Raw genomic sequence first — 26,345 nt, 5'->3', positions numbered from 1 at the left:
GGAAATTCAGTTGAGGACATAACTATGTTTTAATTGCATCAGCTTTTTCTTTCCTGATAAGTCAGATCTAAATAAACATTATTGTTACATGATTGGTTAACATTTAATTGAATGTGCTCATAAATAATTTTGAAGCCATCTTAGGTCAAGTTCTCTCAGAGGACCTTGAGAGTTACATGTATTCAAATGAGCTGAGCACTCGACAATTGACTTAATAAGGAAATTCTTCCAGGAGAAACCTGTAAAGAAGTGTAGGAAACAGGGTAGGAAAAGGGAAGAAGTCAAGCAAGGCTATGATTTCAGGGGAAGTACAGACTCAGCCTGATCCCCTAGGAACTCTGTAGAAGAAATTGCACAGTTTGCCCCATCTGGAGTCAGGGGAGCTGAGTTGTTCATTACCTACGGGCCATCTCTTTGAACCTAAGCTATCCGTATGGTCAACTCAGTGATAAGACAAGTGCATACCTCTGAAGCTTGCCATTGCCAGTCTTTAGCAGCAAAGCGCATAGAAGTTAAGGAATGAGCACACACAGTTCCCAGAAAGGAGATCCAGGGATTTTGGGATGAGGCTCCAACACTGTCCATTCTAGGAAGTATGTTAAATCTTAATCTGCAACACTAAGAAATTCTAATAATATTGTTGCAGACTGCCAGCCATGCACCCCAAATTCATTCACTCCCCCCGTCACCACTTCTAGTTCTCTGATACCTTGCTGAAAAATCTGATGTGATTAAAGTCTTCCCTTACACTATTCAATTCCAAAACTCACGGGTTAAATCAGGATTGTGTGGGGCCAACCTTATAAATGGCATTTTCTTTGACAGTGATTGGTTTAGACATTGGCAAGACACTTAATCCTGTCTAATGAGATTTCAGGGAAAAGACGTTCAGATGTTCAGATGTTCACCCTAATGAGAAAAGCTGCACAAAAGGAAATGTCCCTCGTCACCAAATGTCACTGAGGCTGCATGCCATGCGGGAAATGCTAAGGCCTCTTGCCATCTTGAGTGGCAACAAAAGGTACAGGAGGGGGGTGAGAAAAAGGATGGAAAGCCATTGAAGTTTGTATGGGATTTCTGGGCCACTGTAACCTCTCCATATCCAGATTTCTAAATGTGTAAGATAATAAAATTAAAAGAATTATCATTTGCGATTTCTGTTATTTGAGACAAACACATTTTAATTACTATAATAGCTAGCTATCAAGCTACTTGCTTTGACAGATAGATAGCATGTAAAGCTTGTAATGGGCCAGATACATTTCTAAGAACTTTACATATGTTAATTCATTTAGTAATGTTGCTACTGATGGGAGAAGACACATCCCACAGCTGCTAATAAATATCATGATTGCCAGACAGAATCAATGTCCTTCCATCTTGTTGAAAAGGTTCACACCACATTGTGTTGCTCACTGAAATTACTATAGTTTCCATCACTAACACCACCAAAACCACAGTGAAGGAACACTAGATTTTGTTCTTGGTTTTTATTTAAGAAACGTAAACAAGCATCTTTGCAAAACCATGAAAAATACTTCTTCATGATTTTCTTAACAATAGTTCTTTTAAAAATGGTTTGTAATTTATAAGTATGCTAAATTAACTCTTGCTAACATTGGATATGCCATTTTCCATTCGCTGTGTTATCCCAGGAAATATTAGCTGAACGCCACCCAGAAAGTTTTCTAAGCCATGTGAAATGCAATCAAGATGTTTGCGAAAACAAAGCACACACACGTATACACACATACTGTCAATAGATGATAGATAGATAGATAGATAGATAGATAGATAGATAGATAGATAGATAGATAGACAGACAGATAGATACTTGTTCTGTATAGTTCTCTCTTTTTTATTATGTTCACCATTACATAAGATATATCAGATAATAAACTATAATATTTTACTTAAGAAGGGCATCCTCTTCAAAATATGATTGAGAATAGTTAAACTTGGTTCAGCTCACCTGAGCAATTAATTAAATGGAAATCTTTGATGAGTCCTTGTTGCTAGATTTCAATGAATAAACTATTCAACATCCTATATTTGCCTGCTATCACACTTCCATATTTATCTTTATTAACGTCCTAGGGTTATGAAGACTACAGATTAGATATGAGTTCTGGGAAAGACTTCGTGTGTAGCCATGTAACCACCTCTCTGTGCATCTTATATGTTACCTAACCCTGATAATGCAGAGGAGCAATCCGAGCGTGTGTAGTTTCATCAGAGATAGAGGAAGAGTAGGAGAATAAGGTTAACTCCAAGAGTTTACATTCTAATGCCCTTTAGTCATATGACCTTGACAAAATGAGTTAATCCTTCTGAGGTTTAAAGCCAGTACACTTTGATGGAGAACTGATATTTCTTCAGATATTTGTATCAACTTGATAAAGAGTTCAAGGATGATTATGAATGAATATGATTTCTGGACACTTGTGGTACAAATTCTTAATAAATATTTGTTCCCTTTTTTTGCCTTTATGATTCAGATTAAGAAACCATATTAGGTGATGTTAAGTTCTCTAAAGGAGACCATTTCTGCTTAAAGGTATGAACTTCAGCATCTTGCAGTAGCTAAAATTTTTATTTATGCTTAAGGTGTTTTTTTGTTTTGTTTTTTTTAAAAATATATTTTATTGATTTTTTACAGAGAGGAAGGGAGAGGGATAGAGAGTCAGAAACATCGATGAGAGAGAAACATCGATCTGCTGCCTCCTGCACTCCCCCTACTGGGGATGTGCCCGCAACCAAGGTACATGCCCTTGACTGAATCGAACCTGGAACCCTTCAGTCCTCAGGCCAATGCTCTATCCACTGAGCAAAACCGGTCAGGGCTATGCTTAAGTTTTAAAACATGGGGTTGATGTATTTTATCCTGCAAGTGTATTTGAATTTTAAAAAGAAGTTATTAATATGAATGTTAATTCAAGATACTCAAGGGCTGACTAGAAATATTCCAAGAGAAAGATGCCCCCCCCCCAAAGTAATGAGGCATAACCTTCTATGCTGAGAATTTTTGTATAACTAAGTCATAATTTGTGAACAGGATATGAGGCAAGTCAAACAAAGATTAGGGTTTGAGACTGAGGGCCAAATATTCAAAAATCTTCTACAAAATAAAATAAAATAATAATAATAATGATTAACATATATAAATTTCCATACTTTTAAAATAGTAAAAACAGGGTGCCCTTTTGTAGAATATCAGTTTTAGTCTAGGATTTGGGGGATAAGTGTATGGAAGTAGGAAATTCATAATATACATCCTATCTAATAAAAGAGAAAAATGGTAATTGGCGTACGACGATACTCTTTTCATTGGCTAATCAGGGCTATATGCAAATTAACTGCCAACTATGATTGGCAGTTAACTGCCAACTAAGATTGGCAGTTAACTGCCAACAAGATGGCGGTTAATTTGCATATGTAGGCACAATGCAGGGAGGTGAAAGGGAAAGCAGGAAGAAGCCCCCTGCCACTGACAATGATTGGAAACCCAGGGGGGAGCTAAAAGCTGGGGGGCAGGGCAAAGGCGGCCCTGGGGCTGCCTTTGCCCTGCCCCCCAGCCATGATCTGAGAATCAGGCGCCTTTGCCGCCCTGGCCAGTGATAGCAGGAAGTAGGGGTGGAGCCAGCGATGGGAGCTGGGCACGGTCGAAGTTGGCAGTCCTGGGAGCTAGGGGTCCCTTGCCTGGGCCTAAAGCGGAGCCCACGATCGCGGGGCCGCTGCAGCTGCGGGTCCCCGCTGCCCGGGCCAGACGCCTCAGCCAGAGGCGTTAGGCCTGGGCAGGGGCAGAGCCTGCAACCGCGGGGAGCTGGGGGGTCCCCTGCCCAGGCCTGACACCTCTTCCAGAGGCCTCAGGCCTGGTCAAGGGGCCGATCCGGTGATTGGTGATCAGAGGGTGATGAGAGTCAACTCCTCTGGCCGAGGCATCAGGCCTGGGTGGGGGGCGGAGCTGGGGATTGGGGGGATATGATGGTCCCCTTGCCCAGGCCTGAAGCCTGGGTCAGAGGCGTCAGGCTTGGGTGGGGGGTGGAGCAAGCGATCAGAGGGAGATGGGGGTCCCCTGCCCAGGCATGATTCCTGGGCCAGAGGCCTCAGGCCTGGGCAGGGGCCATAGCCAGTGATCAGGGGGAGATGGGGGTCTCCTGTCCAATCCTGACACCTCTGGCGGAGGCGTCAGGCATGGGCAAGGGGCCGATCAGGCGATCGGAGGGTGATGGGGGTCAACGTCTGAGGGCTCCCAGTATGTGAGAGGGGGCAGGCTGGGCTGAGGGACACTCCCCTCCCCACACACACCCAGTGCACGAATTTCGTGCACCGGGCCCCTAGTATGAAAATAAACAGATATATATTGAGGAGTAGGAATGAGAAATTAACTTGAAAAGGATAAGACTTCAGATTTTTGTATCAAGCTGCTAAACTTTTAACCTCCCAGTCTCTGGGAATAACCAACTATTCTCTCATTTTGTATTTTGATGGAAAACTTGAAGAAACATTTGTCTATGCCAAGCTTATTATTTAATCCAATTACCACAATAATTATAGAAGGTACAAATGAAGAATCTAAGACTTAGATGGTGAAATAGTTTTACCAAGATTATGTAACCTACAATTTACAAAGTGGGGACTCTACTAACTAGAATTAAACTTGGTTTTCCCCAAATGCTTTACTTCCTTAAGTAAATAAAATTTTAGACAAAAGTGACAATTCATTTAAGCATTTAAAATAGTGAAAGGCCACAATTACACACACACACACACACACACACACACACACAACAATATGATGAAAGAAGGAGGAGCCATTCAGATATTTGAAATCATTCTGCTAAGAAATGATCGGGGTCAGGAAAATTATAAAATTATATCTCTTTACTATCCCAGGCTATATTAATCTTGGAAGTATCACTTTTTTAAATAATGAAGTGAATACCTCAGTGTGTAATTGTTGTCCTTCACTATTAATAAGGACTTGTAAGATATATGTGAATAAGTCACATGTTTACTTCCAAAGATAACTCATGATAGTGACAAGATGTGGGGAGACAAATAAGCCAATATTTTTTTGCTTTCATATATTTTAAATGTATGAAGCATTCAATTTATTTTGATATAATCATTGGTGAAAGTAATGCCATCAAGCGTGAGTGGAGACTTTTAACTAGAATCATGTGCCATGTAAAGCTGTTGGATAGAGTTAAAAGGATCAGAACGTTGGGGGATATTAAAAAAAAAAAGGCAAGTGCTCAGTTGCTTTTGTAAAGATTTTTAAATTAAAGCAGCAAATTCTTTAAAGCATCACACAATGGGTAGAATAAAAAAGAAAACTAATTAAACTATTTTATAGTGGTGCAGCCTTGTAATAATCTTCCATGGAGTTCATGACCACAGGATTACTAGACCTTGAGAAGTATTTGGAAAAGAGGTCAAGGTGAGAGCAAAAGCAGCCATGTGAAACTCAGCTGGCCTGCTGGGGCATGTCTGAACCAGACATCCACTCCTGAACCACATGTAGAAATAGATAGAAAATAAAGTGCTGTGTGCACATATCTATGTTAAAAATATGTGTTCTTATGAATATATTCATGTAATGGGTATGTTATAAGTATATGAAATAATATGTACTAATCACAGTAGAGGATAGTTTGACAGCACATTTCAAAAGCCTTAAATATTCACACTACCAATTTATATTAAAGAAAGACATCATCAGAAAGAAATGTGCATATTTAATAATATACTATTTATTGCAATATTATTTATAACAGCAAAATACTTCAATAATCCAACAGTCTCATGTTTTTTTTTATTTAAAAGAATGTATCATCAACATATTATATTAGTTATAGGTATACAAAAGTATAAATGTATACTAGAGGCCTGGTGCACAAAATTCGTGCATGGGGGGTGTCCCTCAGCCCAGCCTGAACCCTCTTCTATCTGAGACCCCTCAGGGAATGTCCCACTGCCACAGGTTTTGGGCCTAAACAGGCAGTCAGACATCCCTCTTGCAATCTGGGGCCACTGACTCCTAATGACTAACCTGCCTGCCTGCCTGATGCTCCTAACTTCTCCCCTGCCTGCCTGATCGTCCCTAACTGCCTCTGCCACAGCCCTGCCACCGTGGCTTTGTCCAGAAGGACGACCAGATGGTAATCTGTAAGATGTCCAGTCTAATTAGCATATTACCCTTTTATTAGTATAGATTCATATAAACTGCAAAATAATTACCACTAGAAGTCTAGTTAACATCAGTCCCCATGTATAGTTATAAATCTTTTCCTTGTTATGAGAACTTTTAAGACCTACTCTCTTAGCAACTTTCCAATGTACAATACAATATCAATAACTGTGGTCATCATGCTGTACATGATATCTCCATGACTTACTTATTTTATAGCTAACTGCAAGTTTGTACCTTTTGAACCCCTTCGCCCATTTTGGCCACTCCATTTTTTGTCTGTGGAAGTAACTTATCTGTTCTCTGTATATATGAGTTATTTTTTTGTCAGTAATCTTAATTTTCAATAGTAGAAAAATGATAAAATAAATAAAGCAATATTCATAAAATAGAATGTGTGCAGAAATGCATTAAGTGAGTATTTAATGACATAGGTTTAGAATAACAACACAATAATTAGAAATAATTGCATGTACCAACAGATAATATATATGCTCAAATAATTATATGAATATTATATATGCATATATAGAAAGGCTAGTAAGAAATACACCAAAATATTTAGTTTATATTAAATAAAATAATACCAGAGTTGTATGTATGTTCTTTGTTTATGCTATCAGAAGGTTGCCATTTTTTATTAAATAAAACCCTTTATGTATTATACTAAAAAAACATTGTTTCTAAATATCAATTTGAGAAAAACAAAGTCATGTTAGAAATGGGTTTAAAGAAGTATTATCAACATAGAAGAATACAATTTAATGAAGAATACATTTTAATGCAGCCTAAAACTAAGCTCATAAAGTTCATTAACTGAGGGAAATCAGCAAGCTCATTACATTTCCTTAAGCTGCAAAGTATGTAAGTCTGAGTCTTTTTTCCTACTGTGCTTTTATTAAAATATTCCCTTTGATGTTCTTTAATATATCAATTTTCTTTTAATAAAATTGTGTATGCACCAACACATTTTTATATATTGGCACATGATTCTTCTTATTCTAAGGCTGAAATAAACTCAGAGACCGAGTTCTGCCCAAGCAGGTAATTTGAGTCCCACATGGTGACTCCAACCTCCCATTCCTGAGAATCTTCTGGAATGCTTCCTTTCTGCAAGGTAAGTTAGGGCACAGTTTACTATATAACCCTCCCAACACCAGAAATTATCTTTGGTAATATTTTTTTAATTATAAAATATACTTATTGAAGTTATTTTGAGAAATATAAAGATACATATTCTATCATTGAGAGAGAAATCCTGATATTATTTTGTGATAGAAAAGCACTACAGGGGAAAAATTCAAAATGGTAACAACTTTGTATTTAATTTAAGAGTGTGTGGAGGAGAAAGGGAAGGAGAGAGAAAGTTGGAGAGATAGAGGTAGATAAAGGAGAGAGAGAGAGAGAGAGAGAGAGAGAGAGAGAGAGAGAGAGAGACTGAGAGAGAGAGATGGAGTGAATAAATGGAGAAAAGGAGAATGAGACATTAAGCATAGAGGAGAAAGACCTTGTTGGTTGGTTGATAATTCAATTAGCAAACTATCCTAGAGGTATAAGATATACTCAGTGACATGGAGCATCACACTCATTGAAAAATATCCAATGGAACATAATATCTAACACACTCTGACCCCATTTATCTGCCCGATAAGTCCTAGGAGAGAGAACATGAAGGGAAGGGGAAACCCCTCCTCCTGACTGGTTTCCAGGGATTTATGAATAAAGGCAGTGGAGCAAGTACCAAAGTCACACTGGGTCTTTCTTTGTTTTCCATGTTCCAAGCATTTGTGTGAGAACCAGGTGCACCAGAAGGGCATACTTTGGAAATGGCAATGTTGGTCTTATCCTTTCTCCTTTAAAACTTTTTATTGGAAGAAATGGCTTCCTTCGATTTATCCTTATACCAGTTATATTTGAAAAAACATAAATTATTGGTTCCCCCGGCCAGCATGGCTCAGAGGCTGAGCATCAACCTATGAACCAGGAGGTCATGGTTTGATTCCCAGTCAAGGCACATGCCCAGGCTGGGGGCTCCATCCCCAGTGTGAGGCATGCAAGAGGCAGCCAATCATTGATTCTCTCTCATTAATGATGTTTCTCTCTCTCTCTACCTCTCCCTTCCTCTCTGACGTCAATTAAAATACATTTTTAAAAATTATTGGTTCAACTTATTAATGTAAATGTAATTAATGTAAAAAAAATACAAAGTTGTTTACTCATGTAGTTTATAGTGTAGGGATGCTACAATGAGAGATAATATTTATTTTAATGTATTGAATTGAGTTTGGGTTAGGACTATAAATTGAGAGGGGTCACAGGACCTTAATGAATACAGACAGAATTTATAAGTAAAGCAATATGTTTATTGATTACTTAATAGTATTATTCATATATGTAATTTATAACATTTATACATATATCAATACCTATTAGTGATACTTGCATCTTGCTAGAAATATGAAGTAAAAGTCAAGGTGATTTTTCAATTAAAATCAATGAGATAAAAGTTGATAAAATGGTAATGGGCTTTGAACCAACTTAAACTAAAACTTCACTCAGGCTTGGTCCAAGATCATATACTGGACAAGAAAATAAAATTGCCATTTTGACATGTTTTTTGATCATTTGAATTTGACTCTTAAAAGTGATGTTTTTGGAGATTAAACACACACGTACACACAAGAGCAAAGGTTGAAATGTAAATAACTACCATTCTGAGAAACAAAATTAATATGCCAAACTTTTCTTATACTTTATTTAAATCTAAATAGTTTGAACTTTTTATTCATCTGTTTAGTAGGAAATATATTGTTACAGAAATTATAAAAACTACCAAAATACTGATGTAGTATATACAAGATTCGTATTTTATTATTTATATAAAATGATGTTAAAATAACCTTCTTGAATACAGCATCATCAATTTAATGATTAAAGACAAATATATTTTACATTATTCAGAACATCCTATCTAATAAAAGAGAAAAATGGTAATTGGCGTACGACGATACCCTTTTCATTGGCTAATCAGGGCTATATGCAAATTAACTGCCAACTATGATTGGCAGTTAACTGCCAACTATGATTGGCAGTTAACTGCCAACTATGATTGGCAGTTAACTGCCAACTATGATTGGCAGTTAACTGCCAACTATGATTGGCAGTTAACTGCCAACTATGATTGACAGTTAACTGCCAACTAAGATTGGCAGTTAACTGCCAACAAGATGGCGGCTAATTTGCATATGTAGGCACAATGCAGGGAGGTGAAAGGGAAAGCAGAAAGAAGCCACCTGCCACTGACAGTGATCGGAAACCCAGGGGGGAGCTAAGAGCTGGGGGGCAGGGCAAAGGCGGCCCTGGGGCCGCCTTTGCCCTGCCCCCCAGCCATGATCAGAGAATCAGGCGCCTTTTCCGCCCTGGCCAGTGATAGCAGGAAGTAGGGGTGGAGCCAGTGATGGGAGCTGGACACGGTCGAAGCTGGCAGTCCCGGGAGCTAGGGGTCCCTTGCCTGGGCCTAAAGCGGAGCCCACGATCGCGGGGCCGCTGCAGCTGCGGGTCCCCGCTGCCCGGGCCGGACACCTAGGCCAGAGGCCTCAGTCCTGGTCAAGGGGCCGATCCAGTGATTGGTGATTGGGGGGTGATGAGGGTCAACTCCTCTGGCCGAGGCATCAGGCCTGGGCGGGGGCGGAGCCGGGGATTGGGGGGATATGATGGTCCCCTTGCCCAGGCCTGAAGCCTGGGTCAGAGGCGTCAGGCTTGGGCGGGGGGTGGAGCAAGTGATCAGAGGGAGATGGGGGTCCCCTGCCCAGGCATGATTCCTGGGCCAGAGGCCTCAGGCCTGGGCGGGGGCCAGAGCCAGTGATCAGGGGGATATGGGGGTCCCCTGTCCAAGCCTGACACCTCTGTCAGAGGCGTCAGGCCTGGGCAAGGGGCCGATCAGGCGATCGGAGGGTGATGGGGGTCTACGCCTCTGGCCGAGGCATCAGGCCTGGGCAAGGGGCCGATCCTGCGATTGGAGGGTGATGGGGGTCAACGCCTGAGGGCTCCCAGTATGTGAGAGGGGGCAGGCTGGACTGAGGGACACTCCCCCCCACACACACCCAGTGCACGAATTTCGTGCACCGGGCCCCTAGTCCATATATATAAAAGGCTAATATGCAAAGTGTCCCCTCGGGAGTTTGATCAGGAGACGGGGAGTTCGATTGCTTGCTATGACATGTGCTGACCACCAGGGGACAGCATGGAATGAAGGAAGGCCCCAACTGGTGGCCTGCAGCCCTGATCACCAGCCAGGTTTAGGGACCCTACCCATGGATGGGTTTTGTGCACCGGACCTCTAGTTGATAATAAAATGTGAAGTTTTATAGTGGTTGATATAATATCATAAGTAAAATATTATCTGCTCTCTTTGCCTTTTGCTTGCTTATTCCACACCATCATCATAAATATTATGGTACCTACTAGTAGCTATGCCTCACCAAAGCAAGTAAATACCATAATGTGGAGGTGGCAAATTTATCATTTAAATCAGACAAGTTCCAAATGTTGGACTGACAAGACTATGAATCTTTGGGAAGCAATTAAGATAACATTAATATCAAATTTTAATCTTTAAAGAAACAAATTAGTATATCTATGTATCTTTAGAATGTTTTTTAAAAAAGACTAATTTCTGAGTGTTTTCTACAGATTTGCACCACTTAAAAATAACATTTAGAGACTTTGCTTAGCCCCACTCTGTTTCAAATGACTACTTCTGTAGGGTTCCTAAATATACCATGTTCTCTAGTTCAGTGGCCTTCAAACTGGATATAGGTGGAATACCCCTCTCTGTGAGGGCATCACTGGTGTGGATGATGTTAAAAGGATCAATGTCCAGATCCCAACTTTAACATGACTTCTTTCCAGAGGCACCTGTTCTGTAGCTGCATGTTCTCCTTTCCCAACTGCCCTTTCCGGTCTTCCTTCTCTCTTTTATGAGAGCAAGACATTCATCCCTCCCATTCTGCCTCTAACTGTTGTCCTGGAGTGTACAGACTCTGCCTGGATTGTCCAAAGGACAATGTGCAAGATTGGTGAATGGCTCAGAGGATCAAGAAACATTTTTTGTTTTTTTGCCTCAAGCTCAAGGAGCTTCCAATATTTGTGGGGGGAAAATGAAAAATATATCTATATTATAGGTAATTGGGAATTTGGGCATACATATTTTAAGATTAAAAAATTACATATCCTTACTATAATACACTACTATTCCCAATAATTTATTTATATGAATAATGCTAATTATTTATAACTATTAAAAATAAGAATCAAATATTTTTATATGGATGATGGTAGGGATCAAATTGCCATGGTATTTTTTTTTATTCCATAAAATATAAAAACTTGTAATAATTTTATTTCAAAGTACCATATTTACAATATGCCAAAATTATATACTGTTTACACCTTTTATGATAAAAAAATTAAATGTCAACCTAAAAAAATCAGTCTATTTGACTGAAGTATAGAGAAGAGATTGGAGAAAAATGTTAGTGAGAGGCCAATCAATAGGCTGTCACATCAGTACAGATGAGAAAATTATTACTTGCACTAGGATAGTGGCTATAGAGCGGGAGATAAATAGATTCAAGAGGAATTGACAGGTAAAAGTGTCAGAATTTATTGGTGAGTGCAAATGAGAGTGATGTGCAAACACCCAGATCTCTGTTCTCAATGGTTACCTGGGTGACTTGCTATAAAACAAGAGAGGCAACCCTGGGAGAGACTCAGGAGAACTAGGTTTGACACTGAACATCATGATTATGGTTTCAGACAGGTTGAACGGAGCCAGACTTTGGAACATGGAAGTAAATGTGGGATAGCAACGAGCTATGTCAGTCTGGGGCTGAGACAAGACGTTCTTATGTTATACAATAGTCCCCCTTATCCATGTGGATATGTTCCAAGACCCCCAGTGATATTTTAAAGCACAGATTTATGATAAAGTTTAATTTATATATTAGGCACAGTAGGAGATTAACAATAATAACTAGTATAAAATAGAATAATTATACAATACACTGTGATAAAAGTTATATGAATGCTCTCTCTCTCTCTCTCTCTCTCTCTCTCTCTCTCTCTCTCTCTTTCTCTTTCTTTCTCCCTCTCAAAATACCTTAACAGTTATTGTACTGTACTCATCCTTCTTGTAATAATGATGAAATGCCTCACTAAGTAGGGAACTTTCATATTTTCCCTTAAAGGAAGAACTTTACAGCTTCTCTTTGGCATATGCAAATTGCTAGTGTTACTACTCTTGGGCTTTGTGGCCATTATTAAGTAAAATATAGGTTACATGAACTTGAAAGCAAACCCCATGAATCTAACAGTCAATCTAATAACTGGAGGCTATATGTATACAGCAAGGATATTCTGGGCAATGGGATGATTCATGTCCCAGGTGGATGGAACAAGATGGCACAAGATTTCATCATGCTTCTCAGAATGGCATGCAATTTAATTCTTATGAATTGTTTATTCTGGAATTCTCCATTTACTATTTCTGGACCACAACTGACTATGCGTAGCTAAAACCATGGAAAGTCAATGGATAAGAAAGGACTACATTGTCCGCTAATGGAAAAGTCATATTCATAGGATGCTCTGATGGTTTTTACTGAAGCCATTTGCATGGTGAGGGTAAAGGGAGAGAACCTGAGGTGGAGAATGGGTAAGTTTGGAAACAGTTATTGTGGGAGGACATATTACCCAGGGTAACAGAATAATTGGCAACCCTCGACCTTTATTCAGAGGATACTATAAACAAAAATATTTTAATGTTGTTTCCCATTCCTAGCGAGCTCACATTAATAATTACTGTTGTATTTTTGAGACTCTAGGAGGCCTCCTTGAACAGTTAAAACAAGCAAAAATCTCATTGTTAGCTAAAGCTTGGTAATAGAAGATATGGATTTATACTTGAATACTCTCAATATAGGTTTATAAATGAATGGTACTTCCCTATTCCCCCCTCCAAAAAAAAACACACACACACACAATAAAATAAACTTTGTGTTCGTGAGTGAAAGTGAAGCATAAATTAAAGGGAACCAGGAATTAAAACAAACAGAAAATATAATATCTTCTAGGAAATTAAAAATATCATAAGCTGATGTGTGTATATATGGGAAGTAAAAGGAATTGGAAGTAAGAGAGCGGTGTCAACAGTCTGGATCAAGGGGCTTGCAATCATAGCAGTTGGAGGAAAGATTGGACCGGAGCTTTGGAGTTCTATTTCTGTCTCTTGACTTGGAGAGGATCAATGTTGCCATGAGAGGGTAATTGCCCTCCCACATTATGGAAATGTCAGCAGGAGGCCAAGCTGCCCGGTCTTACTGAGTAAAATCAGAACAGCAGAAGTTACCCTGCCATTGAAAGGAGCTGGTAGAAACCATACTCGACTGATTGGCTTCCCTTCCATGATTTCCTATGGGTCCCTTCATTCTTTGCATCTCGAGGATAATGGATCAAAGGAAAGGAGACTTCCTCCTTTCCCAGGGCAGGCCCAGGAAGCGGATTGGGGACTTGGAAATCTGTGTGGGAAATGCTCTCTGAAACGCCATCTAGAAAAGAGCCAGGGAAACAGAATTCTGTAGAAAAATAGAATGAACTGCATTTGTAATGCTACAGCAAGGTCAGCCAGTCCTACAGAAAATTCTAGAGCTGGGTGGGAGATATCTCTAATCGAGACCTGGGAGCCAGGCCTTTGAACTCTGCAGTGACACCTATCACTAGGGATGGGGGAAGAAGTGGGGCAGATCCCTTAGGATGAGGGTAATTTCTGGAAAGGGATGCAGGCTGCATGGCTAGCTATGAGAATATGTGCTGCAAAACTGAGGGGAAGAGGAGCAGCATCCCATAGCAACTACTGCACTTCCCTCAGTGCCACTCCTTTCAAAGAAACTCAAATGCAAGGTAAATATTTGACCCAAATAGTTGCCTGGTTGATGAGGCAACAAAAGAACTGTTCTCAAGGAATGAACTTCCACCCAGGTGCTACTTAGTTCCTGTCTCTTCTCTCTCTCTCTCTCTCTCTCTCTCTCTCTCTCTCTCTCTCTCTCCCCCTCTTCCTCCCCCCTCTCTCTAAATTAATCCTTAGGAATGCAAATGACAGCTAGGCTTCCAATCTTTCCAAATACACATTTAAAGAGAGACTAACAATACCCCCAGGAGTTATGAACTCAAGGTGATTTTGACCGAATGGATGGTCAGCAAACTCTTTCTTAAGGGGCAGATAATATTTTACACCTGGCAAGTCACACAGGCTCTGTCCCCAATTACTCAACTCTGCTGATGTGCCCAAAATCAGCCACCAACAATGCATAAACAAATAGATGTTTCTGTGTTCCACTAAAACTTTATTTAAAAATACAGGTGGAGGCCTGATTTTGGCCTGTGAGCCATCATTTGCCAACTCCTGAACTAGACACCTAAAATATATAATTACTACAAAACAAAGAAAACAAAGTCAATCATAAGTCATTCACCATCTAAAGAAAAACTATTGGAATAGACTTACAACAAGTAAAAGTTGACATATTAGATATGATTTAAATAAGAGTTTAAGTGGAGTTTGGCAAAGGGGGGGACGGAAGAAACACCTGTATTAATGTCAACATTAAAATGTTTTAATAATAATAATAATAAAGAATACACAGGAGTAAAAAGACTCAATAGATGGAATAAGTAGAAAGATGAACACAAAATACTAGTGCACTGAAATGTCAGACAGTGAAATTTTCCCCCCAAAAGAGAAAAAAACATAGAAAGAAATTATACAAAGAACACCTAAACGATGTTTCAGATGGTAGTTAGGCCTGTGATATCTTGGGTGACAGAGTACCAGAAAACAATGGGGAAAACAAAGTCACTGAAAAAAAAAAAAAAGAATTTTTGGAAAAAATAATACCACATTTCCTAGATTTAAAGGAAAAAGAAAGATTCCAGGTTGCAAGTCATCATAGATTGCCAAGGAGTTAGCTAGGAAAGCCCATACTAGACGCATAAAGAAAGTTAAGAACATAAATTAAAAGGAAGAAAGTCCACAGCTTCCAAAAAAAAAACGCAAAACACCAATAAAGGTATGAGAAAAAAATAGCCACCACAATTCTTAAAAGAAGCTAAAATGTACAAAACCGATAATGTAATATTTCTCACATCAGAGGAGAAGATTATAAAATATAAGTTTTCGGTGGAGCCAAATTGTCACTTAGATGTCAGTGAGCTAAACATTCAAACTAAAAAAATAAAGTTAAAAAAGCAAAGAAAGGCAAGAGGTTTTTGTTAGGTCTAATCAAGTAATTGAATGGATACCCCCTCCCCTGGTATCTGACCTTTAGGCCACTTACAACTGACATTCCCTTTCCCTTCGACCACATTCCACTTGCTGAGACCATTATCCTTCCCCTGGGGGCCTTCTGAGGACTCAGACCCCCCCAAAGAATTCTCCGCCCAGAAAAAGCCCACCTAGAGTCCTGTAAAACCTCTGACTCCCGGTCCCTGGGTGCTGGCGCCATCGGTATTCAGATGACCTAATAAATTCATAATCCCTCACTACTTCGGCCTCATGCATTCCTCCTTCAGCGACCCTAACAGTTTTAAAAGCAAGAAAGAAAATAATAAGGAATGAAACAAAAATAATACATTAAAAATTGACAAAATTGATACCCCAAACATTTAAAGAAATTAGTAAGATAGAGTCTGGAAACCCAATTTTAAAAATAGAAGAGAAGATGCAAATACAAATATAGGATAAAAGAAATGACTAACTAAGCAACAGAAATTTCAAAAAAATAATAAAAGGGCAGTGTGCTGAACAACTCACTAATGTATTTGAATGCCCAGAAAAAAATAATGTTTCTAGATTATAAAATAAGAAAATGGCACCCAAAAAAAGAAAATGTGAAAGAGCAAACTGAATTAAGTAGTTTTAAATGGTAACTAAACAACAAATTTCCCTCCCCAGTGCCCCAAGGTTAGATGTTTTTACTCCCGAGTTCTGACAAAGTTTAAATAATAATTAATTCTTATATAAATCATAAATTATGTTCAGCTTTTTATTTTTGTTGATGACAGTATAACTGTTCCCACAACTAGGAAATGAGATATAAGATAAAATTCAGTTAAAAATGTAAATGTGAAATCCCTAATGGAACATTAGGTAATTGACTCTGATGGCATATGTTTAAAAAATCAGGTTACAGTACAAATAATGATTGACATTATGAAATTCTACCAATGTAATATGCCAATTGGTAGACTTAGAGCAAGCATTCTATGTAATAGAGAAAATTTAGTAATATGAAAAACAAACAAATAGCATTGCCCAATCACCAACCACTCTTGAGCAAAAAATACAACATGGTCAACGCAACAAAGAAAGCAAGTGGGAGACAAATGTTATGTGAGTCTCATAAAAAATGTCACTTTGGCCGAATGTAGCGACAGACCATTTAAAACAAATAAGAGACTTCAACAAAGTGGTTTAATTCAAGATAAGTTTACAAGAATAAAGGCATTGTTTTTCCACTAAAAAAAAAAAATTCCAAAATATAAAAAAATGACTGAATTTTATTATTGTTGTTCATGTAAAACTTCCTTTGGAAGGTTATCTTACCTGGGGTCCATGGTTTTCAAATTAAAAAGTTGTTTTTTTAATTAAAAAAAAGGTCAATGTGTTTTTTTCATTTCCAAAGAATTACATTACAGCTTATGAAAATGCATATTGCTTTAACATGTATCCAAATTGTCATTTTCAAGCTTTTGGAATTACCAGGAAACACACCAGCTAAAGGTCAAAATGGACATCACCCAGAACCACAGGAAGGCTGGCTGAGTGGAAATTCTACAACTAGAAGGAAAGAGAAGAGCACACTGAGACTCAGATGTGCGGAAGTAAAGTGCAGAGGTACGGAGGCGCACAAGGAAAGGGCTGGAAAATGAGGATGCGGTTGTCTTTTTCAATCGGGAAGGAGTCACAAGCTCCTGACTGCTCTGAACTCCAGTTCCAGGCGAGTCTCTGGGGACCCAGATTCATACGGGGAGAAACTGGACTGTCTGGCATTGGGCCGAAGTTGAGGGTGACTTTCTCTCAGAGGTGCTTACAGTGATTACCATGGTACACTGAGACCCGGGGCCTCTTAGGGCAAAGCTGAGGATCAGCCATAGCTCTTTGCTCCGCCCTGCTGATCCTCTGAGACCCAACCCCACCCTAGCTGTGCGCAAAGGCTTTTGCATATGAATAGCCTGGCCCTTTGCAATCTAAAATTACCTAACAAACTGCAGCTGGGTCAGAGAGACCTAGAACATCCAAAAGAAGGCCCAAGGCCCCACAGCAGCTTGCATTGCTTCACAGCTGGGCCTCATCTGGGCACCTCCAAACCCCAAACAAAGAAGAGGAATCTGCAGATCTCTCCATAGCTCCTGCTGGGTAGCCTCAGGCAGAGGCTAAATTAGCACCTCCTTAGAGATCCAAGAGCCAGTGTACCCAGTGGTCAGAGTGGGACCGTCCAGATTACAACTCTTCACATTCATAAGGGACACACTCAGGTGGCAGACTCAGTGAGCACCAAAGCCCCACTGAAGCAAGTCTTGCCCAATAAGGGTGTCTCCAGCACAGAAGTTCTCCCACCATAGACAAAGCTGATTCTCACAGCCAATTGGCCTGGAGGTCAATTCCTCCCAGTGATACCTACAACAATCAAGGCTTAACTACAACAAGACTACAACAAGACTGTTCACAAAGCCCACAAAGGGGTACACCAAGAGTGTCCACCTCAGGTAATTGGGGAGGCTGAGCCACTGGGCCCTATAGAACACCTAGCAAAAAAAGCCACTCTATCAACACAGGGAAGCAGCCAAAATGCAGAGACACAGAAACAGGTCACAAATGACAGAAATGGAGGAAAGCGAACTACTCAATATAGAGTTCAAAACCATGGTTATAAGGTTTTTCAAGAATTTTCTAGTCACCGCCGACAAATTTAGTAAGACCCCCGATAAATCTAGTGAGACCCTCAAGGATATGAAAAAGGACCAACTAGAAATTAAGCATACAGTGACTGAAATAAAGAATATTATACAGAGATCCAACAGCAGACTAGAGGATCTCAAGAATCAAGTCAAAGATTTGAAATACGAAGAAGCAAAAAACACCCAACCAGAAAAGCAAAAAGAAAAAAGAATCCAAAAATATGAAGATAGTGTAAGGAGCCTCTGGGACAACTTCAAGCATACCAACATCCAAATTATGGGGGTGCCAGAAGAAGAGAGAGAGCAAGATATTGAAAACCTATTTGAAGAAATAATGACAGAAAACTTCCCCTACCTGGTGAAAGAAGTAGACTTACAAGTCCAGGAAGCACAGAGAACCCCAAACAAAAGGAATCCAAAGAGGACCACACCAAGACACATCATAATTAAAATGCCAAGAGCAAAAGACAAAGAGAGAATCTTAAAAGCAGCAAGAGAAAAACAATCAGTTACCTACAAGGGAGTACCCATAAGATTGTCAGCTGATTTCTCAACAGAAACTATGCAGGCCAGAAGGGAGTGGCAAGAAATATTCAAAGTGATGAATGCCAAGAACCTACAACCAAGATTACTTTATCCAGCAAAGCTATCATTCAGGATTGAAGATCAGATAAAGAGCTTCACAGATAAGAAAAAGCTAAAGGAGTTCATCACCACCAAACCAGTATTATATGAAATGCTGAAAGGTATCCTTTAAGAAGAGGAAGAAGAAGAAAAAGGTAAAGATAAAAATTATGAACAACAAACACATATCTATCAACAAGTGAGTCTAAAAGTCAAGTGAATAAATAATCTGATGAACAGAATAGACTGGTGAATATAATAGAATCACCAGCATAGAAAGGGAGTGGACTGACAATTCTTGGGGGGAAAGGGGTTTGGGGGGGTGCTGGAAGAGACTGGACAAAAATCGTAGACCTATGGATGAGGACAGTGGGAAGGGTGAGGTAAGGTCAGAGGGTGGAGTGGGAACCGGGTGGAGGGGTGCTCTGGGGGGGAAAAAGAGGAACAACTGTAATTATCTGTACAATAAAGATTTAATTTAAAAAATAGGTTTTCTGTTAGGTCTTTCTCCATTATTTTCACTGAAGTATAAATGACAAAGTTGTGGCAAAAGCAAGAAAAAGATACTCTCAACCAGGGTAAACACAGAGTGAGCAAGTGAATACATTAAAACTCACTGCAATCTACTATGTACCTCTTCTGTATTTTTAACCTCATCATCCAAACAAATAGTGCAAATAACTAAGCCCAGAGCCATGTTTGTTACAATTTCAATGCCATTGTTCACTAGGGAACGTGCAGGCCTCTGAAGAGCCTTGAGTACACTTCAGCAAATCTGCATAATGGGGGCGGTGGTGAATTTAAAATTAGAACTTGGCACATTGATTTCCTTTGAAAGAAAAGCAAGAGAAAGAAAAATGTGAAATTTAAAAAAAATGAATTCTATCAAAATTCTTAATATTTGAAAGAGTATGCTCCGTTGTTATTGTAGGCAAATACCAATACAATGATTCTAAGCAGTTGACTGGCAACAAGCAGGAAGAATAGAAGGACTATTATTCAGCTTCAAATTTAATTTTTTTTTTCTTTTCAGACAATCATATTATAGTCACCCCTCCCAAAGGATTTCCCACTTTAAGACCCAATATTCCATATGAGAAGTATACGGATGTAAGAGCATGTAAAGTTAAAAATAAGAAGTACAGAATCTGCTACAGCTGGGGATAATTAGTAAAAAAACAAGTTTTCGCCAGAAATAAAAGGAAGTTGGGTAGACAGATTTTTCTGTAGCCAGGGTTTGGGAGATCCATGGAAAGAGAACATATTTACAACCCCTATCCCTTCTCTTTCATCTCATAGAATTTGGCAAAAGAAAATCCGTTGTATAGAGTGTAAAAAACCACCACATATTCATTATTTAATTGGGTTTCTCTTAATGAAACAGGCATGATCCTGAAGCATTTGAGAAATCAATAACTTCTGAGGCTCTCAGGATCTTTTCATGCCAATTCTGAAGCATACACATGACATTTGAAATTCCTGGGCAGTCACTCCAAATAACCAGATCCTTTTAAAGCTTTTCTTTTCTGTACCTGAACACTCGGGACTGATAGCGTAGTATTACTCTCCTACCCGTACTAACTACTTCCTTTAGTTTCTATAGAAGCAAATATTTCCCCAGGTTATGAATTTAATGTGACAATGGTGGTTTCATGAAACTGACTTTAGCATGATTTTACCCAAGTCAATAAGTAGTGATTAGCCTTTGCTCAGAGTCATGCAGGTGGATTTCCAGGGATGTAGATCTTGCTAAGACTCGATTCCTAGCCCCAGTTCCCTTGCAGTTTAGCTAACAAGAGGCAGGCTGTCCTTCTTAATAATTAAAATGTTCCATGGGTTGGAAATGCTGTGCATTAGATGTAGTCTGGACTTTATATCTATCATCCAAGGATATTTCCCAATGGTGAACTGAGAATATTTCTAATTGTATATTTCCTTCCCATTGCCATTGAAACAATGTACAAACACTGAAGGAATTAATAATGAGGATAACTGATCGAACATATTGTATACATATAAACCAGAATATTTTTATAGATTTAAATGAGTCAAAAGGAGTTATGCCCAGTCTTTCCATGGACCAGAGAAAACTTAATTTGTTCTTCTGAAGCCAACTGAGATTTATGCAGGCTTGTATGTATTTTTCATTCAATCCATTTGCTACTCATTAAATTGCCAAAGTATATTAACTTAAAAGGTTGAAACTACATTAATTTATGATGTCTGCATAAAGAGTTTGGTCTTTGGCTTTTCTTGATAGCTGGAACTATTAATCTAGATATTCAAACTTCAAAATTTACCAAAGGACATTCTCACAGGTTGAGTAAAGGTTAATGAATAGCTAATAAGTCAGCACCTAAATGTGAGGTAAAGAAATGTACATCTTTTGTAAAATTTCTGTTTTGAATTTTACTCTTTATTTTTTCCTTGACATTCTACCCTTCCTGTACTAGCATACTGTTATCTCCCTTAGTTATAAGTACTTCCTCTTCCCATTGGATACATTCTTCCAGCTAATTTTTAATGTTGACATTAAGCCTAGACCTGAGGCATGTCCTTGTTTAATCTTCAAGAATCAGGAAAAGAATAAACAAAGGTTAATATAATGTTGATTTAGTGAACTGCTTAGATATGACCTCAGGGCAGTTAAACTTTGTATGCATTTCAATAATTTAACACAAGAACTGAAAGAATATTCTAATTCTGAATCTATAATGTTCCTGAATAGTTAAAGAAAGAAGTCTTACATCCAACATCATTTTTAGAAATTTCTAAACTATGTGGCGGGGGGCAGTATAGAACATCTTTGGGTATAGTTTTAATAAACTTATCTTAGAAATTTTTTAAAACATCATTTTTTCTCATGTATCAGTGATACTGGAAAGAGACTCCATTACATTCTAGTTTCTTGAAAATATTAGAAAAGGATGTATACATCTCATTTATATGCTCTTTGAATAGAATTACAGACATACTCAAAACTATACAAAGCCTAGTATTTCTCTCCTACAAATATTTAGGAAGTGTCTAATTTGTGGACATAAACTTGGAAGTTTTCAAACCCAGATGTTGAAGTCTAAATATGCTTTTTTTCATAAATTAAAATTGTGATTTTAAAAATATTTAGTCCTGCCCTAGCTGTTTTGGCTCAGTGGGTAGAGCGTCGACCTGTAGACTGAAAGGTTCCAGATTTGATTCCAGTCAAGGGCATGTACCTTGGTTGCAGGTACATCCCCAGTAGGAGGTGTTCAGGAGGCAGCTGATTGATGTTTCTCTCTCATCAATGTTTCTTTCTAACTCTCTATCCCTCTCCCTTCCTCTCTGTAAAAAATCAATTATATATATATATATATATATATATATATATATATATATATATATATACATATATATATATTAGGGGCCCTGTGAACGAGATTCATGCACTGGGTGTGTGTGTGGGGGGGAGTGTCCCTCAGCCCAGCCTGCCCCCTCTCACATACTGGGAGCCCTCAGGCGTTGACCCCCATCACCCTCCAATCGCAGGATCGGCCCCCTGCCCAGGCCTGACGCCTCTGTCAGAGGCGTCAGGCCTGGGCTGCCGGGAGCCGGTCCATCCTTGCTGTTTCAAGGGACCTGACATATATGGCATACGGTTCTTAATATGTTTGCTCACCTTCTTGGCGCTGTGTTTTAACCAAGGTCACCTCTCCGAGAAAGGTTGAATCCCCAGGTAGGGATTTTCCCCTGAAGTTAGGGAGGGAATAAAACCCCTCAACTAAGTGCCAGGCGGGTAATTAATCCCTTTAACTACGAACAATCATGCTTAAACTACATAATCTTTACTCCCTGGAATGGAGATAAGAAACGCCCTAACCTTTGGAATAGAGATTGATAGGATTGGAATCAACTGGTATAAATACAGATGCAACAAGACAACAACTGACAGAATTCAGAAGACAGCAAGACACAGAACTTATAAGACAGAATTTAGAACACAGAACTCAGGAGACAGAACTTCAGAGACAGAACTTATAAGACAGAATTTAGAACACAGAACTCAGGAGACAGGGTTTGGAAGACAGGACCAAGAGAGACAGAGCCTAGGCACAGAACCTACACAGAACGTCCTCTAGAGACAGAAGAACTTCGCTGGCGAGAGCATGCCGGAGGATCCTGGACAGAAACTGGCCTCAGAACCTAGAGACAGAACCTAGCGAGAGAACATGACAAAAGATCCTGGACTGAACCTGACTACAGAAATTGGCAAGAGAACCTGACTAGAACCTGGTGACTGAACCTGGCTGGAGATCTGAAGCAGAACCTCTCTGGAGATCCAGACCAGAACTTGGTTGGAGATCCTGGCTAGAGATCCTGGCTAGGCTGCTGATCAACTGAACACTGTCTCCGTGTCCTTCCTTCTTCGCGGACTCCGTCTACGCCTTTGGGAACCCCTGGACCTGCTGGGGTTGGACCCTGGCACTGGGCAAGGGACCCTCATTTCCCCCCATCACTAGTTCTGCCCCCAGCCCAGGCCTGATGCCTCGGCCAGAGGCATTGACCCCCATCACCCTCCGATCACCTGATCGGCCCCTTGCCCAGGCCTGACGCCTCCGCCAGAGGCGTCAGGCTTGGACAGGGGACCCCCATCTCCCCCTGATCACTAGCTCTGGCCCCCTCCCAGGCCTGAGGCCTCTGGCCTCTGGCCCAGGAATCATGTCTGGGCAGGGGACCCCCATCTCCCTCTGATCGCTTGCTCCACCCCCCGCCCAAGCCTGACACCTCTGACCCAGGCTTCAGGCCTGGGCAAGGGGACCATCATATCCCCCCAATCCCCGGCCCCAATCCCCGGCTCCGCCCCCCACCCAGGCCTGATGCCTCTGCCAGAGGAGTTGACCTTCATCACCCTCCGATCACCAATCACCGGATCGGCCCCTTGACCAGGCCTGAGGCCTCCGGCAGAGGTGTCAGGCCTGGGCAGGGGACCCCCAGCTCCCCACGGTTGCAGGCTCCGCCCCTGCCCAGGCCTAACGCCTCTGGCCTAGGCGTCCGGCCCGGGCAGCGGGGACCCGCAACTGCAGCGGCCCCGAGATCGCGGGCTCCGCTTTAGGCCCAGGCAAGGGACCCCTAGCTCCCGGGACTGCCAGCTTCGACCATGTCCAGCTCCCATCGCTGGCTCCACCCCTACTTCCTGCTATCACTGGCCAGGGCGGCAAAGGCGCCTGATTCTCTGATCATGGCTGGGGGGCAGGGCAAAGGCGGCCCCAGGGCCACCTTTGCCCTGCCCCCCAGCTCTTAGCTCCCCCCTGGGTTTCCGATCACTGTCAGTGGCAGGGGGCTTCTTCCTGCTTTCCCTTTCACCTCCCTGCATTGTGCCTACATATGCAAATTAACCGCCATCTTATTGGCAGTTAACTGCCAATCTTAGTTGGCAGTTAATTTGCATATAGCCCTGATTAGCCAATGAAAAGGGTATCGTCGTACACCAATTACCATTTTTCTCTTTTATTAGATAGGATATTCCTCAATATGGTTTGATTATAGCAAAAGTCTAGAACAAAAAATCAAGTATCTCTCATTCTAATTCCCAACAGGATCACAACTGACAATTGACATTTATTCCAGTTAAAATCCACTAGTAGAACATTCCAAGATCAAATACTGCTTACTGTTGGGGAAATTCCTTTCTTTCTAACACAGCAAGCATTCAGCCCTGACACATGCATGGCAAGGACATCCAGGTTGCACAATGATCCAAACCCAGCCAGTCCTTGGCCCCGGACTCCTGAAAACTTTACGTGCTCCCATGGAACTTGGCCCCGGCCATGGTCTTTAAAACAAAATAGTCCTGACTAACTGAATTCCATCTCTAAAGAACAACTCTGACTCCAGGCAATCACTCGTCATCCAGGTCTTGTCCTTATCACCACCATTTGTCCAAAACAGAGACCCCTGTGTCCTTCTGGTTCCTCATTTCATCAGGGACAAGTTCCAGACTTCAACCTTTTTACATTTCCTCCTCCCATCTTGGATACCTGTCTCTATTAGTTATGGTTAAAGTAACTAACAGAATGTTTCAATTTCTTGCAATGTAAGTGACAGTTTACCTATAGCAATCTTTAATAGGCACATTTCCTTATATTCTTTCACTTTTAACAGAAAAGAGTTGGTCATTGTTTATAAAGAAATCTTGCTGTTACCTTAGGAAAATCAGTCTAGGTCAACTTTGACCCATTCTATATAATAAAGAGGTAATATGCAAACTGTCAGACCCTTGCACAAGATGGCCTCCATGTGGTCACAAGATGGCCAGCAGGGGAGGGCAGTTGTGGGTGATCAGGCCAGCAGGGAAGGGCAGTGAGGGGCAACCAGACCCACAGGGGAGGGCAGTTGGGGGTGACTGGGCCTGCAGGGGAGGGAAGTTGGGGGTGATTGGGCCAGCAGGGGAGGGCAGTTGAGGGCAATTGGGCGGGCAGGCAGACAGGCGAGCGGTTGGGAGCCAGTGGTCCCGGATTGAAGAGGGTGCAGGCTGGGCTGAGGGACACCCCCCCCCCCAATGCATGAATTTCATGCACTGGGCCTCTAGTAATTTAAAATAAATAAATGGAATTGTAGAGAGTTGCATTGTGATAGATCTGATTATTTCCCAAAGACAGCATTAGTAAACAATTCTCCTTTTTGGGGAAGAGTTAAAATATATAAACTTCAAGTGTTCTACCTTACTGAAATGTTGGCCAGAAATATTTCTCTCCCCTTCATTTTGAAAGGTAGAGTCTAATTCCCCTCCTGAATGACCTGTTTGACCAATAGAATGCAGAAGTGACATTCTTAAACCTCTGAGGCTACTCAGAAGAAGCCTGAAAGGTTCCACTAGATTTCTTAGAACGTGGGTCTCAGATGTTTGAGATGCCATGTAAAAAGTTGGACTATCCTGAGATCCGCAGCTGGAAAAACCACATGGGGTATCCTGAAACTAGGTGAAGAATTAAACAGAGTTGTGCAAACAGCCTTGTTGGTCCAGCCCTTAGAATTTTGAGTCTTCCCAAAGATTGGGGCCAGATATTAGTCATCTTTACTGAACCCTACATAAAGTGCAGATTCAAAAGCAAAATCAACAAGTGTTGTTATTTCGAGCCATAAAGGATTTATTTCTGGGACAGAGAATGTTACACAGTAATCAGTAACTGAAACATTTTCTATTATCACCCACTAGTGGCCCAATGCATGAAATTAATGCACATTAAAAGGGAATTGATTAGAGGAAATATTTTAATATTGCTAGTTGCCCTTTCTCTATAATAGAAGTGTTAGAGATGAAAGAAAATTAGTAAAACGTATATGAAAATCTTCCTCCATTCAGAATCTGGGATGTGCCGCGGGACCCAGAGTCAATTTCCACCCACTTGTGCAAGCCTCAAAATCACATGATACCCAGACCCAGCCAGTCCCACCCCCATCAAGCCCCGCTGGGTGGAGGGTGCAGCCTCAGGCCCCCTGGCCCAGTGCAGGCAGGGGGTGCAGCCTCAAGTCCCCC

At 40.6% G+C, this 26,345-nt stretch overlaps 1 pseudogene; it reads left to right on the top strand.

The window, feature by feature from the left end:
- Positions 1-26,345, top strand: part of LOC132231829 (small ribosomal subunit protein eS25-like) — a 73,486-nt pseudogene that overhangs the window by 33,546 nt on the left and 13,595 nt on the right.

The sequence above is a fragment of the Myotis daubentonii genome, chromosome 3 (genome assembly GCF_963259705.1).
Source record: "Myotis daubentonii chromosome 3, mMyoDau2.1, whole genome shotgun sequence".
Classification (NCBI taxonomy): Eukaryota; Metazoa; Chordata; class Mammalia; order Chiroptera; family Vespertilionidae; genus Myotis; species Myotis daubentonii.
Note: the sequence above shows the minus strand (reverse complement) of the source record. Positions and strands in the feature narration are given on the sequence as shown.